Consider the following 18,218-nt stretch of genomic DNA (forward strand, 5'->3'; position numbering starts at 1 on the left):
CGGAGAAAAAAAGGCCAAAAACCCTAGTGTTTTGATGTGATGTTTTGAATATAATAAACTAGTTGTGACCAAAGTTTCATTTCATACGGACAAAACACTAAGAAACAGGGTCTAATTAGCGTTGGGGCCTGTTTTTTTTGGTCACCCTGTATAAAATAACGGTCCACAAAAATGCAATCATTTGACTTTTCTTGCGCTGCTCTGCAACCTTGTGTGTCGGTAGAGATGCATTTTGAAAAGAATGCTGACAAACACACTGACAGACATACATAGACGCGCAAACATAGTAAGTCTTATATATTAGATGTGGGCATTAATATCTCTCTCTCTCTCGCTCTCTCTCTCTCTCTCTCTCTCTCTCTCTCTCTCTCTATATATATATATATATATATATATATATATATATATATATATATATATATATATATATATATATATATATACTAGCGGAAGTATCCCGTCGTTGATGGGGTTAAAAAAGAGCTTTTACAAAATGGATTCTGATTTATGATAGCGTGAAAGATTATGAAAAGAGGATTTGCGTCTAAAGCGATAGTTTCAAATTTTGAGATATCGAAACCAAAGCAAACTATGGTGAAAAGAAAAGTAAAATCTTGTGGAAATATATATTTTTGATATCAACTTTATGGCCGTTCATTGCTAAAGGTGATCAACAAAATCACATTTTTAGAAAAACAGAAAAACGGAGATTCTGTTATCTGCGCTCATTAACCCATTTCAATTTCTCAATTGCGAAGAGAATGTAAAAACTATGTAAAACAATATAATATTAAACATGCCAGAAGTAACTTGAAGATGTTGAAATTATGTGAAACGAGAGTTTCTTTCACTGTGGCGAATTGCTTCCACTTATGAGGAATTTCTAATGCCATCTCAATTTTAGCGATACGTTTCAAAAATTTCATTGGTTGCTTTACCTCTTAAAAAATATTAACCTAGAATTATATATATATATATATATATATATATATATATATATATATATATATATATATATACATATATATATATATATATATATATATATATATATATATATATATATATATATATATATATATATGCTAGTAGAAATATCCCGTCGTTAACTGGGTTCAAAAAGAACTTTCAAAAAATGGATTCTGATTTATGATAGTGTAAAAGATTATGAAAAGAGGATTTGCGTCTAAAGACATAGTTTCAAATTTTGAGGTATCGAAACCAAAGCAGACTATGGTGAAAAGAAAAGAAAATCTTGTGGAAATATATATTTTTGATATCAACTTAGTTTCACTTCGTAGCTAAGAGTGACCAAAAGAATCACGTTTTTTTTCTATTACCGCACCCATTGACCCATTTCAATTTTTCAATTGCAAAGTGAATTTAAAACCATGTAAAACAATATAATATTAAGCATGCCAGAAGTAACTTGAAAGTATTGAAATTATGTGAAACGAGAGTTCCTTTCACTGTGGCGAATTGCTACCACTTATGAGGAATTTCTAATGCCATCTCAATTTTAGCGATACGTTTCAATAATCAAAATTAAGAATTCAAAAGTTAATGTTTAAATTAGAAATTATCAAGCTGTAAAATATAAAACTATAGAATTGCAGAGAAGATTGTCACGCAATCACTAAAACAAGAAGGATTTAAAGATACATTAAAAAAAATAAACAATGACTCACATATATATTTAGTTACGACGAGAAAAAATATACCCAGTTTTTGTATTGATAAAAAAGAAAGCATGGGAAGTTTTCTACAAAACTACAAAAGATAATCTCGTATTTCTGTTATACTTTTGAGAATTTGTAAAATCATTTTCCCTTGATTCAAGGGCTGGGTCATAAACGACTTGCGAATAATGTTCAATTATTAGTTTGTTAATTTCTCAGAAAAAAAAAACTTCCTTGTAGATAATATTTCTAGTTTTAGCATTACAGGTGAATATGAAAAGGTTGTTCTTACTCCCTATTTTAGAAGCACCGATATATAGCTGTCCGTGAGAAAAACAATCTTCTAAATGTAAAGCAGCATTTTGTAGAGTCTGATCTTGTGATTTATTGATAGACATTTTAAAAGACAAACGTATGGGAAACTGAACGTGTTTGAACTCAAAGATCATGTTGGAAGGTATTAAAAGAACTTTTAATGATACAAACATGTTCGTCTTTTCCAAAGCCAAAAATTACATGGCATCTAAAACATTTCTCATAAATTTCTTGTTAACGAGTCTTGTGCCATTGCATAATTTTGGTGGTGAGAGGTTATGCAAAAGCATGGCCGGAGCACCTTTTTTCAATCAAAGACAATGAGGCCAGACACCTTTTGTCTCGTGGGAATTCAAAACTTCAACTGGATAATTGACTTTTTCAGAAATTTTTACGATAGAGTCTTAGGATTTATAATTATGCCTAATTCTTTGCAACATTTTCACAAGTCTATCATTCAAACTATTCACTGTAATATTTTTGACTCTATAATTGCCTTTTCATGCAATACATAATTTGTAAAATGATGGAAAAGCCTTTTCAGTTAGTTCTTCAACTGAGTTAACCAAAGTGGATATTTCTGATAAATTTATTTCACCTTTCCAATTCATATTCAGTCTTCCATCTTAAAGTTTCAAAATAATCTGCCTTACTTCCCATGAGAATAGCTGACAAATGCCTAAAATTACTCGAATCCTCTACAGTCACACCTCCCATTAAACAGTTGGAATTACACACATTTTGTAGTGTTCTATTAACAGTTTCTAGAGCTTTTTTATGAGACATTGTAATTTGGTCCCAAACTATCAAAGATCATCTTGTGAAAACTTCCAGAATTTATATTGCAAACAGCTTTATCAGTTGTACTTAAATCCAAAGGAAGCTTGAATGATGTGTGAACTATTTGATCGCCAACGAGTAAAGTTGCAATAATTCTTCAACTTGATACAGTTAAGGCTATTTCCTTTCTCTGCCTGAGTTTGGTCAGCAATAAATTGGTGACAAATGTTTTCTAGTTCCTCTTATTGCATCTAAAAGATATAATCCCCCTTTCATATCGATCACTTGCTCAATGACCGTTGTATATGCATATTGTTAGGTTTGGCAAAAGTTTCAGCACATTCTCATCAATGAATCTCATCAGCGAATCAGCATCATATGAAGTTCTCATAAGTTACTCAGTTCACTTCCATGAGTTTCAGGTAACCCAGATTTGTTGAACTTCTCCTCTCCCATGGCGACCACATGGTCTTTAATAACGATCAACACAGAATTATATATTTCTCTGCTAAATCTTATGTCTCTCTTCGAGAATCTTTGTTATTAATGATATTTATACTCCTCAGATAAATCATCCTTATTTTTCTGCCACAATGTTAATGGATTACTAACTTTACAAGTTTTTAGAATTATTGCAAAATAACTCTTAGAGAAAATGGTGTGTGTGAAGCCATAGTTCTGTTCGATTCCTGCCATGATTTTCTAACAAATTTGAAGTCAAACAGGCTTTCCGGTAATTATTAACAGTTTGTCCATCAATAGTTCTTAGAAAGGAAAATGGAGTCGGTCCTCTTATTTCATGAAGGAGTCTCAAAAGAAACATTCACAGTGACTTGAGTAAACTCTTCTAATTGTAGTATCAAATTTTACACCCGGATTGGCCTCAACATTAGCTCCTCATTTTATCCTGTGCCATGTGTAGTTACTCCATGTGTAATAAGATCGAACCTGATTATAAATAAGAGTTTTTGCAAAATTATCTCCTTCACACAATTTAAAAGTGCAGTAAGAGTTGTATCTTTTGGATTAGGGCGACTTGGGAAGCATTTTCATTTGTGAAATCAGCTCTCTGACCATTATCAAGATAAAATGCAAACAACTGGATTGGAGGAAATGGTTCACGAATAAGAAACCTCAAAATACGCCCAAATGCTTCATTACTGCCGATATGTTTAGTAACATCAAATCCCTTATTCGTGTATTTGCAAACATATTTAATAGATTTCACAGAATTGTAAAAATAAACATTGATTCGGTGAACATTGAATGTCTTGGAAAGTAAGAGAGAGTAAGGTACAATCCACATATTGTCAACCTTATGCATGCCAACCATAGGTTGAAAGCCATCATTTTCAGGCGATATTCTATAAAAAAGATAACCATTCTCACTAAACCAAGTTTCAAGTAGAAAGTTTTTATGGTATCTTTTTTGTACATTAGCCATCAACCATGGAAGGTGAATTTCTGTTGATATTACCACAAGGCCATGCTATTTCAAATAAGGTTGGATCAGTTCGTATATCACTTAACTCAACTTATATAATCGAATCAATTTGATTGTTGTTGATTTATCTGGTAAGTTACAATAAAAATTTCTGACATGTCATTGCATTTTGGGTCCTTCCATGCTTATATCGTGAAGCTAGAATGTAAAATGTATATCTGACTTTTGTTTCTTCCTTGCCCATCGTTATTTATATGATTTTTGAGATGTATGTAGAAATCTACTCTTAGCTTATTTTGATGAGTTTTCATATATAAAAGTCTTTCTGCTTCAACTTTTGCAAACATAACTGCAAACTGATGGAAGAGATTTTGACTTTTGTAAAAATGATTGAATAAATTATCTCTGATCATAAAATGGTATGCATAAAAATCCATTACATGTTGGTAAATTGAATCGCCTTACACATTCATCAGATGTTTGTTGCATCTGCATTAATAACTTCTCAAAATTCTGTTGATGAACTTTTCTCGATGGCTACTTTAACGTTAAATGAGGTGTTTATCATAAAAACATATTTTTAATGGGAGTGATTCTATAAAATATATTTGTAATAACAAAAATAAAAATACAAACACATCTATTAAAAATGAGTTTGAGTCAAGCGAGATGTGATGAAAGAATTATAACCAAAAAATATTTTTTGTATTTCTAAAATATTTTTACTTAAAAAATAAATTTTAATTCGATCATACCATAAAAATATATTCAAAAAGTAAAGATATTCCATTTCTTTGTGTTTGGAATTTTCAAGAAGTCATTAAAAATATTTTTAAATAAAATGTGTTTGACAATAAATAATTCCCAGTGTAGTATCTATCATGGAAAAAAGAATTTTAACTTCATTTTCGAATGAATAATTAAAAATACAGTATCTGCTCTTTCCTCATCAGATAGATAACAAATCCTTTTCGGCTGAGGTAATTCTTGACTATCATAATCTTCATTTATACCTCATAAAATCAACCTTGTGTTTTAGTTTGGCCTACTCTATCTACCTCATAATTTAATAGTTTTTTATTTGTTTAATAATATTAACTGAATCGCCATCTAAAATATAAATGGTCTTTATGTGTTTTTTTCACTTAAATATAGTTTAAGTAAAATAAGTTGTTTGGAAATATTGTCGAAACCAATTTAGGTGACTGAAATAGGATTTGGCTAATATTTAAATAATTTATGATAAAAAATGAAAGTAACTTTTATATTAAACGAAAAAAGTCAGTTACTTAAAGAGGACAAGAACACACATACAGAAAATAATATCAAATAGTTTAGCGCTTCCATTTTTATCATAAAGTATTGCTCAAATCCTATTTCAATCACCTAAGTTGGTTTCAACATTACAAACAACTTATTTTCCTTAAACTATATTTTAGTAAAAAGAATTAAAAACTATTCTATGAAAGCCAGATAGATCCTATATTTCTTATACCGCGCCTGTTCACACTGAAACACGATTATCACAATATTCTTATGTAGGTCTATCTCTATATTTAAATATATATAAGCATATATAGAAAATCCTTTGTTATACATTATGACATATTTCTATTCTATGGAGGTCAGGCGCAAACGCAGACCCCATAATTTTATTATTATATCATCTGTCTTCAAACTGAAACACTTATCAAAGTATACTTACGCGGATAGATATCAAAAGTCTTTTTTAAAAGTTTGTTGTATATTTCCATTTTGTGGAGGCTAGGTACGAACAATTTTATTTTATTTTTTTATTTTTTATTTTTTTTTTTTACATAGGCGTAACCACTTATCAAGGCCGATAGGCCACTCAAGGATAAGGGTTAAAGAGTGTAGAGTAGTGAAAAGGAAAATATAGTAATCGATAGTAATGGAAGTTCGGTAAATTTGTTAACTTAAGTGGAACGGCTCATCAGAAACTTGTTCACGTTGGACTTGAAGAGAACCATATTATAGACAGCTGGAAAGCAGGAAAACGGAAGACAATTCCACAGGCGTGCAGTTCTAAGAAAGAAGCTTTGATCATGGAATCTATGTTTAGGTTTAGGCACAGATAAAGAGTGTGGAAACTTATTGATAATGTTTTCAGCTAGTCTAGTGTTTCTTGTGAAAGTTTGGCGAGGGGAGACCATAGATTGAAGCTCAGTTGAACACTTTCCAGGAAAATAACGATAAAGCAGAGACAAACTCGCAACATCTCTTCTGTGAGATAGAGGTTGCAGCAAAGAGAAAAGGACATCTTTCACCAGGCCACAAAGTTTATTTTGAACCCTATCAAGGCAGGACAAGTCTTTTCTAGCAGCTCCTGCCCATATGTGGCAACAGTATTCCATCCTTGGACGTATCTGGCTCTTATATAGATAGAGAATTGCATCAGCAGTGAGATATCTACTGGATCGATAGAAGGATCCGACCATTTTTCCAGCGGCCTTGGCAACAGATTTGATGTACGTATTCCATTTAAGATCAGGAGTAAAGGTCAAGCCCAGAGGTCTGTCAAAACTTAAGGCCTCCCCAAGACGAGAGCCATTCATTTTAATTGATGCCAGATGGGGATCAGAACGTTGATGATGTAAAGATAGAAGCTTGGTTTTAGATGCATTAAAAGTAACCAGCCACTCCTTTCCCCATTGTACAACGTGATCAAGATCAGAGGAGAGAGAATCGGAGAGAACTTGGTCGTTTACTGTCTTAGATGTGCTACCATAGATGGTAGTGTCGTCAGCAAAAAATGTCTACGAATGATGTAAGGATGTGATTTGGAAGATCATTAATGTAGATCAGGAAAAGAGTTGGGCCCAGGATGGACCCATGAGGGACTCCAGCATTTATACTGTGAGCTTCTGATTTTTGCCCATCAACTACTACTCTTATGAACCTATCAGAGAGAAATGATTTAATAATTGAGAAGACATTTCCAGCTATACCATAGCTGGAGATCTTGTGAAGTAAACCTTTATGCCATACCCTATCAAAAGCCTTAGATATGTCAAGAGCAATTGCCCTAGAAAGGTTGCCTCTGTCGAGAGATTCGCTAATCCTATGAGATATAACTGTAAGCACATCTGCTGTAGATCTAGCAGAACGGAAAAATTATACCATCTTTGTTCAAACTGAAACATATTTATCAAAGTATTCTGATTCGCATCCATATCAAAAACCCTTATAAATGTTTTTTTTTTAGTTTTTTATTTCCATTCGTTGGAGACCGGGCGCGTATTCAGACCCCATAATTTTAATAATCCACCCCCAGTTCAAAATATACCATACCCTACTTGCTCCTTAATACCTCTTCTATAATTGTATGTGGTCATTTTAGTTTAATAGTAAACCATATGGGAGCCTATTCGTGTACAGACGCTTACACACATATATTCAGCTTTATATATATATATATATATATATATATATATATATATATATATATATATATACTAGAAGAGAGACCAGACGTTGCTCTGACGTTGTTCTGGATTGAATGAGGATCAACAAATGTTCCAGTCTTCCAATATTTGTATTCTCATTAAAATCGATGAAATCGCCCATTCGTCAATCAAATCAATGTATTGCCTGCTCTAGTCGGAAATCCACCGCAGTTTATTGAAAAGAAAGCTCACATACTTCCCTGTAGTGATTTAGTCTACAATACATAATAGTCTACCTTGCACTGTAGAGAACTTATTGTTGATTTCATAAAATTATTTATATGCAATTACTTGAAATAAAGTTTAAAATGCAAAAGTCAAGTATCATGCTTCCATTGTGCTCTATATTTATCTACATTTATTTGGAACGCGTCCCTGTCTTATCCTACTGTTGATTTTATACGCCGGGCCCTTCTGCTTGTGTGCTGATAAAACTTATCAAATGCAGTTGTGATGTTCGGCTGTATAAAAGTATTAACTTTGGTCGAAATCGGACTGTTCCTTCTTTAATAGGAGTTCTTCGATTATTGATTTTCGATACTTATTGGATGTATTACGATACAGAACTATTTAAGAACGCTCCTAGAAACATAAAGTACATTTGTGTGAAATTTCATAAAAATCAGCCCAGTAGTTTTGGAGTCCACAGGGAACGAATTCATATGCTCACAAATGCCTTTTATATATATAAGTCGAGATGTGTATGTGTTTTTTAACTGTTAGCTTTGCTGGAAAATTAAGTGTGATGTACACGCTAGCTTATTCTGACCTAATCCGCCATAGCATTTGTTTATAGCATCTTTGAATGTTATTTTATTGGATGAAATTCTTAGTTCCATATGAAATATTTTCTTATTTTGGCTTTTCATGAACATCACAGTTGGTCTGCCTTATTTTATGTATAATTCTGAATAATATCTGAATGCCAAATTTGCTTGAAATCCTCCGTGAACAGACATTTTATTTTTATTGAAAATACGGTTATTGCATAAGTAGTTTTAGTGAGAGAATCTGACTAATACTGTTGCTCTCTGCCATATGACGGCAACGATCGGAAGAAGTTTGGCATTAAACCAGAGGATCAAATGCTATGTGCTTATAAATATTTGATTGCAAAATCAACTTTTGATGAAATATAAATTTTGTCTGTTTTAAGAAAGCCCTTGTGTTTAATGGTGTCTAAATATGCAGAGACTTTTATGAGAAAAATACTGTTTTTGCTTGTTTGTTTTTCTGTTCTGTTCAAGCGATCACTGGAAAATCAAAGCTGTGCTAAACTTGTTAACCCTGAACTGTGTTAGAAACGTTAGAGAAGGTGAACTTGTAATTTCAAGTTGTATCCCTTTAAAAGGATGACAATAAAAATTATAATTAATTTTAAAATGTTGCTTCCCAAAATGAAGTTTCATACCGGATAAATGATTGTCTCTGAGGAATTAGCTAGAATTACATTTCATTGTTTAAACAACATGGACCAATGTTCAAAAGTAAAACGACTATTTTGAATTCAATATTTATTTTATAACAAAAATCCAAAACTCAGCTATGAATGAAATAATTCACTTGTTGTATCTAGAAATTTTTATACGTATATATATATATATATATATATATATATATATATATATATATATATATATATATATATATATATATATATATATATATATATATATGTATGTATGTATTTATTTAATTAGATTTAGATAAACAAAATTGCCATAAGTTGCTACAATGAATTTCCTGTTTCAGTCTTAAAAGAAATCGCCAGGCAGTTCATCACCGAAAATCATCTTTCATGCATCTAGAAAGTATATTTTACGATTATAATTGATATTAAGAGTGACGACTCGCAACAGATCAGATGGTGACTGAGGAAAAAACTTGGTGACGATTCGAGATACTATTAAGATTCTAAATAGACGGGTACATGGACAAGGCAAATTAGCTCACAGAGGAGACCTTCTAAAAATAACTGCTACTAAATACTGTAATGCATCATAGCCTTATGGGATCCCAACGGGGTAGCGGAAGAGATCCCCAATGATGAATTTAACGAAAACGGATGAAACGGCAAAGAACAGATTAAATGTGGGAAGATATTTAAAAACTAGAGGAGTTTGGAAATTCACTAAAGCCGAATGAAATACATTGAGGAGGAAAACCAGGAGCAACGTTCATGTGCAAGCCCTGATGAAAAAGGGACCAGGAATTATATCACAGAATCCTTTAACTCTAAGCCAGGGGTCGGGTAACTTCTTTTAGTGTTACCCCAATAGAATTTGTAGCAAAATGAATTTACCCCCACACATTGAAGTATTCTTGTGGATAAACTAATTTACTTATAGAATTCATGGATAATAAATAAACAAAATATATCGGAAAAATGTTTAATTATTAACTTCATTTATCATAGGGAATCAAAGTCTGTCTTTTTGGCATGGAATTAGCACACAAGAAAAACCGTATAAATCACATTTATAAACAGAAATAAAAATATCTTTTTAGCATTACATGGCACACAAGCAAAACTATTGATCATTATGTATTTCAAATAAATACAATAACAAAAGAAAATTTTATTGAATCCACGAATTTACGATGAAAAATGTTTATCCTTTCTGGCATATGAATGGCACACAAAGAAAGATATAAACCCTGTGTATCCCTTTATTGCAGGTCAATATTTTTAATTTTGAAATTGCTATGAAACTAAGAGAAGGGAAATTTGGTACACTGGAAGAGCATAACAAGGTGCCTTATTTCCCGGATTTTTTTGGAATTTGAGCAAATATTTTCGAAATTATACTAATGTTTCTATTTTCTGGTTATTTTAAGTGTGCCTCACTTTATTGTAAGTGTATAAAATGTATATCTTCGGTAATAAAACAATATTCTAACTTCATATCTCTATTTATATGAAATAAAGAACATATCCAGTAACAATATTAACTAAAAACAAGAACTAATTTCACATTATTTTGTTTAAGGAAATATTTATTTATCAACATAACTCCCATGTTTTAAAATCATTTTGAATTGCCTCTTGTCAATTGATGATGTAAATCAGCGGATTTGAGATGATGTGATGCTATAAAAAAACTTCCAAAATCTTCCTCCAAGTTTCATCCTTCCACGAAAATTGAACACCTTCTTCATAAACTTTCATCTTTATTATTAACAAGAGCTGCTTAATTGGGTTCATATCTGGAGAATAAGGTGGCCATGTCATCAATTTTTTTTGACTAATGCCTAATGATTGGTAGGATGTCATAGCCTTGGCTGAGTGGGATGGCACATTGTCATGCATAAAAATCAATTTGCGGTGATGCGCTAATGGAAGGTCATCAAGCCATGGTGACAAATGCTCATTTAAAAATAAAATATAAGACTGGCTTATCAGTTTGTCACCTTCTGACACTCGAAATGGTCCAATTAGTTCATCACAGAATATATATAGCCAAAACATAGCACCTCCACCTCCCTGTTGACGAAGGAATCGATGAGGAGTGAGAATTCAAGAGGACTCCAAACTTTGGCCCACCCATCTATTCCATCCAGAATTTCTCTGGCCTCATCGGTGAAAAGAACATTTTCAAAGCTGGTTTTCATTTCCTTATGAGTTTGGTTTAAAACAGGTCTTGCTATGGGATTAATGCTTCTTGCAATTTCATTTAAGACATTGTAGCGTATCTTTCTGGACAAGGAAGGAATTCCAACCTTGTCAAATATAGCAGAACTGTTGCTATCCAGCTGCTTGATAAGTTAATGGCGAATTTTTTAAATATCACGAGCAGAAACTGACTTTCTTGTATCTTTATTCTTCCTTGTTTTGCTGTTTGGATTTTCAACAAATAAAGACAATATTCTTCAATCTCTTCCAAACTCTTTGGCTAGATCTACCAGAGATAAAGCTTCTGCAAGGCGTTCCTTTCCACTAGCTGTCAATCGACCCTTTCTAGACATTTTGGGAGACCTTCAACAAAGTGATATACACTTAAAATTACCAGTAAATAGAAAAATTAGCATAATTTTCAAAATATTTGTTCAAATTCCACAAAATTCAGGGAAATAAGGCACCTTGTTATGCTCTTCCAGTGTATCAAATTTCTTTGTGTTTCATAGCAATTTGAAAATTAAAAAAAATATTGACCTGGGTTTAGTTTTTAGATTTACAAGAGTAGAAAAACTTTGCTCTTAAAGGTAGGTTGTTACAAAAGTTAGTAGCATTTTTGTTGCTTCCATATGTGCAGTTTTGACATCCAAAAACTTGAGAGATCATCCTTGCTCTAAAATTCCATTTTTGTTTTATTGTTGAAACAAAGTTCAATAAGCTCTTCTGCTAATTCTTCAGCTGACCGTATGTGAATCAAATTTTGAAAAATAGTGACAAAACCTATTTCTACAGGGTGGAACGATAAAATTGTCGCAATAGAAAAGCCGATATGATTCCATTTCCATTTAATGAAAACCGGTTTTCTTTATTTGTTACAGACTATCTACTAGTTGGCCAGTTATGTACAAATCCCAAGAGTGATAGGAGCCTTCTATTATGTCTGAAAGTGAAAGTTCAATGAGTGAGATTGGAGATGTGCCACTGTACAATTCATGTTCTTTGCCGATCCTAGTTATGACAACACGACTATTGCCAGCACCCTCAATATACAAATCCGGATAGTTCAACGCTTGAGGGCATAGCTCAACAAAGTTTTCAGCCATGGTTATGGTCTTTGGTGTAGTTTCAAGTAAGGGCCACATCATGCCACCTCACATCTTCGAAGTTGGCTTGAAAGTCAACACTAAAGTGTATCTGGATGTGCTGAAGAGTGTGGTGATCCTCTAGTGCAATCATGTGGCCACTGGTAGACCCTGGGTGTGGCAGTAGAACTCGGCGCCGGCTCACAAGTCCAAAGAGATCTAGACTTGGCTTCAGAAGGAGTTCTACAACTTTGTACCCTTCTCTCACTGGCCCACCCTTCTCCTTCGACCTGAACCGGCTGGACTGCTTTGTTTGGTCATATTTTGAGAACATCACCAACATGACCTCCCACAACACCAAAACCAGCCTGATCGCCGAGTGTTCGCTGAGTTCCCGTCGGCACTTGTAGAAAAGGCATGCTTAGTTCCAGATCTGTATTGAGCCAGTGATTGAGGCTATTTCTCCCATAACACACCAGGTCAAATATCCACCAGGTAGATGACGAGGGGCTAAATAAAGACTGATAAGTCAAGGAGCCAATGCCACCACCGAGACAACAATGCAAAAGCAGTTTCATTGAATAGATGTCAGCTCTACGACCTAATCAAGTTATCTGAATTGATTTTTGTTTCAAGAAAGTATTAAAATAAAGTTGTAGTGTTGTTTTCTTTAGGGCGATAATTTTATTGTTCTATCTTGTAAGTTTGGTCAAGTGCCTTGTAACTGACTCCTTTATGCCATTAAGACTGCAGTCTTTACAGTTTTCCAAAAACTCTCCCAGTTTTAGAAAGGCAGCAGTTGTGTTCGCATTTTGATTTCAATTTGAAGCTTTGATACTTTTCCCTTACTAACATGAGATTGACTTTCAGTGCAATTCCTTATTCAGTCCGTTTACATCCCCCAAAATGTCAACTAAATGTGCAAGAAAGCTAGCCAGGTTGTTTTTCTGAACTTTTCTGCAGGTGTTTTTGTTCAGTCAGAAAAATCTCAAGTTCTGTTTTAAGAGCCCACACTCTATTCAGGACACTTCCATGTGAAAGCCACCTCACATCCGTATGGAAAAGAAGGGTTGAATATTCAATCTCTCCATTCTCACATAACTTTATCCTGGGCTCCCCTAAATCAACATAGATTAGACCATTCCTGTAATGATCTGGTCCCTGTTGATTTTACGGTGAGAGTAAAATTCTGTGCAGTTCCAGGAGGTCCACCCGCCCAGGCCTTGCCTTCTCTTTTGGAGAAGGAGTTAGTTTATTGCGGATCGCCTGAGGCGCCCTCACCAGGAAATACTGATGGGCTGCCCGGGCACTTTTTGCAGATCAGAATGCTCCTCCTTTGGGACGCTGACATCTCAATCCCACTTTCCGACCCTGGTGTGCAAGTATTTTCAGTGGGAGAGAACTAAACATCCTCTCTTCACATAAATCATGAAACATCCTCGTGCACTTTTACAACATTGACAATCTTAAGCTCATCATTGAGAAAGGAAATATGATCCCTTCAAAAGCTTTTTAAAAATGCAACAGGAAAGAAACGTCAATCATCCGAGGAGGATTAGTTGAAACTGATTTCGTCATCGATCTGCAAAATTTACTATTAATAATAATTCTGATTTCGTTTATCAATGTCTTCCTGAAAAGAGATGGGATTCATTTCCAAAGGATTTCCCGCAATCCCGGCTCCAAACAAGGAGCTTCAAAGATTAAGGGTTTCTCTAAAGTGTTGGTGGTACCTACAATAGTAGAAGTCTGAAGGCCACCTAAAACATCGGGGATTCGTAGTTTTTTAAAGTTTTTTCAATTGTCCTTCCAGACGACTTGATACTACTCCTAGCGTACCAACTATGACCGGGATTATTTGTATTTAATAATAATAATAATAATAATAATAATAATAATAATAATAATAATAATGATGACGACGACGACGACGACGACGACGACGACGACGACGACGACGATGATGATGATGATGATGATGATTCCTTTGAAATAATAAATGCCTGTCAGAGTTAATAACACACAAAAAAAACATACGTCGAAGTACTCCGGTAAACAAACCAAGTTACTTATAGAATTCATAGATAATTTTGAAAAATGTATCTTTCCGATTTTTGTGTGACATTTTGTGTGAATTTTTTCCGTAACTGTTTACTATAACGTATTTTAAAATAGGCAATATGTAAACGTTAGGTAAGATCAACGGTAACATTTAATTAAAATAAATTACTTTTTTTTTTGCCATTGCGTATTGGCTGACCGCACAATCTTTTCTTAAAAATGTTTTATGTAAAGATGAATATCGAAAAGACAAGAGATACTTATTGGCTTAGATCTTGAAAAGACTACAACTATAGAAGGGAGAAAACAGTTATCAAAAAGAGAGGTACACAAACCTGGAAAGAGACTATTAGAAAAGGAATATATATCATAATGAGTTACCTAAAGAGAGAATTAATGAAGACCTTTAGACAAAGAAGCAGGGAATAAATAAAAGAATTCTAATAAAGATATGCCATCTAATCTTTTAGGAGGGATGGGCCATGATAACATGAAATGCCTTGTAGTATTATATAGATCATTTGATTATTACAAGCACTATATTTATAAAAGTGGGTCACAGAAAAAATAAATAAATACTTGCTTTTTATTCTGCTTTTTTAACATCCTATTTGACATTTAACACGTTTTAAACAGATCTGAAACCACTGAACACGTGTTGAAAATGTTAAAATTCCTGTTTACGAGTTTTCTATTTGGCGAATCAGTGAATTTTACCAGGAAATAAGGCTGGGTTGATTCAACAAGATGAACAGCATTTTAAGCCTTAGGCTCTTTGATCTTAGAAAAAGCTGAGTGTAGGAGTGGGGAGCTTGTGAATGCACATGCGCATATACACACTCATTCACCTTCTCTCACACACACATACACATATTTACACGGTTATACACGTTTATAAAACTATAAATAAAAATGAATATATATTTATTAAGATATAATAAATAACAAATATAAACTAGCTAAAAGACTCATTCAGACTAGGTGAAAGTTGATGAACGTAGTCTTAGTCGTATATTAGTAATACATTCCAGGATATGTATATATATATATATATATATATATATATATATATATATATATATATATATATATATATATATATATATAATAAAAGTTACAATAAGTTTACCAAGGTAATCAAAATGGTAAACTTAAAATATATTATAAATATTAAAGAGTTAATATTTACAAGTAAAATAAACTCAGCCAGATGTAAAAGCGCGGATTAAGGACTATCCACTTATCTTGTGTTTCCTTTTTTAAAATTAAATATATTTTTAACTCTTTTTCAAGATGTCTTTTAACATGTTTTATTAATCATTTGTTCATATATATATATATATATATATATATATATATATATATATATATATATAAATATATATAAATATATATATATATATGACTACTTCATTTAACTTCATTATAAATTAATATACGAAAATATAATTTTATGCGTAAATTTTTAGTATTTACTTCAACAGTGCTCAATACATAGGTAAAGCTAGGTAGTAAGTTATAAAAATATATATGGCAATTAAGTTACGCAAAATATTTCGCGTTTCATTCTCGGGAGAATACATATATAGACTTAGCTGTCGTACAAACCTAAGACTCTGTAACATCATCTTTGTATAGTCATTTGTCTATTTAAATGGTCCTGTAGCAATGGAAGTCATTTTTTTTTTAAATTCCATTTTCACCCCAAACAAGGCACATTGCCACTTTGATGTAGAGGGCTACTATTAGGGATGCCGGCTACAGGCGTACTAGGTGGAGAGTTGGGCAGCAAGATGTTGGTTCATGTTACACTTGAACATCTGCATGTCAGTACAGTTGGGGAAGCAGGAACCTGGACGTGAATTCCAAAGTCTAGCGGTTCTAGGGAAGAAACTAATAGCGTAGAAGGCTCTCTTACATCTAGGGATCTCTACTGTGAAGGGGTGGGATTTTACTGCTTGTCGGGTTTGTCGGGGGGGGGTAGTTATGTAGAGGGGATACAAGTGCTTGCAGTTCGTCGGAACATGCACCGTTAAAGTACTTGTAGAACAGACAGAGAGATGCTACATTACGTTGATGGGACGAAGACTGAAGCTTGGATGACAGTTCAGGACCTATCAGATTGGTGACTCTCTTTTGAACCTTATCTAGGAGCAAGAGACTAGTGGCAGATGCACCAGCCCAAATATGACAACAATACTCTATACATGGGCAAATGGTGGCCTTATAGAGGTACAGGATGCTTTCGGGCGTTAGTAGCTTTTTTTCTCATGTTTCCTGTGAACGTTAGGCCGTTTTGGGCTTATGGGCGTGTTTGAGGGAGTGGCACTCGTCCGATAAGACGTTGCAATCATCATCATCATATATATATATTCAAACACGGTAGTATTTGAATATATGATTAAGTGGGAGTTTTAGTCATTTAGAACAGTTTTAAAGCTTCACTGCTCACTCGTTTTTTGACCAAATTTCAAACAATTATTACAGTTTATAGATCATGTTCTCAGCTATATTGGCAAAAAATGTCAATTTTCGTTCAGTAAAACAGAAGTCATGATGAATTTAGTGGTGTTCAAAATCGTAAAAAAAACACAAGGAGGTGAGTGACATTTTTATAACTGGTTTCCATAGCAACAACGTCGATTCAGCGACTAGTGTTGCTACTAATTCACTGCTGTCACGAAAAGAGAAGCAACAAGTGAACCAGACAAAATGAAAGCATGAAAGGGGGATAATTGGGGGGATTTTATTGAAGCATTGTTATTACATATGTGTATGTTACGTTTATGGAGAAAAAAGTAAGACTGAAATTAAACAAAGAACAAGTGAATTTATTGGAAGCCTAGAAAAATCATGGATTACAATAGAAAAATGCGAGCATGAAAAGTAATATGGTTAAGCTTAAATATGAAAAAGTCAAGAACTAGTTGTTAAAATTGGAAAAGAAAAGGACAAGATATTTTAGTAAAAATATAATAAATTTATACCTTAAAATATTGCAACATTAAATTGTTGTTTTTTTTTAATTCAATTTAATATTATATAATGCTGCAATATTTTAAGTTATAAATTTATTATATTTTTTACTAGAATATCTTGTCCTTTTCTTTTCCAGTTTTAACAACTAGTCCTTTACTTTTCCATGTTTAAGCTTAACCATATTACTTTTCATGCTCGCATTTTTCTTTTATATATATATATATATATATATATATATATATATATATATATATATATATATATATATATATATATGTTTAGACAGTTATTGTTAAAAACATCAGAAAGCTTCTGTTTCGTAATACTCTTTTATATTTTTAAATTTTCCGTATTATCTTTTTGTATATGCATCGAAGGTGTGGATGTATGAACCAAGCATTTTTGAAATGTCCATGCTTTTACTTTTCGTGTAAACGTCTATGCATAGTCAGGAAAGTTCATGTTAGGCTGTGTGAGAAATTGTATATATATATATATATATATATATGTATATATATATATATATATATATATATATATATATATATAGACATGACAGAAATGAATAGACACTAAGATAAATAGTTTTCCTGAGATTAATATATGATTATTCTTCTTATTATTAATCCTAAGATTAATATATGCTTATTTATATTTACAGATAAGAATAGTGCTGAAATAATTTAGAGTATCTCATTAAAATTGCATTTAGCAACAATTAAGCATGTCACAAACCAAAGGAGCATCAGGCCTGTGAGAATTTCTGCAATGACGAATCGTGGGCTAACATGAAAA

This window comes from Euprymna scolopes, chromosome 18 (genome assembly GCF_053919585.1).
Source record: "Euprymna scolopes isolate OS-2025 chromosome 18, ASM5391958v1, whole genome shotgun sequence".
NCBI classification, from domain to species: Eukaryota; Metazoa; Mollusca; class Cephalopoda; order Sepiida; family Sepiolidae; genus Euprymna; species Euprymna scolopes.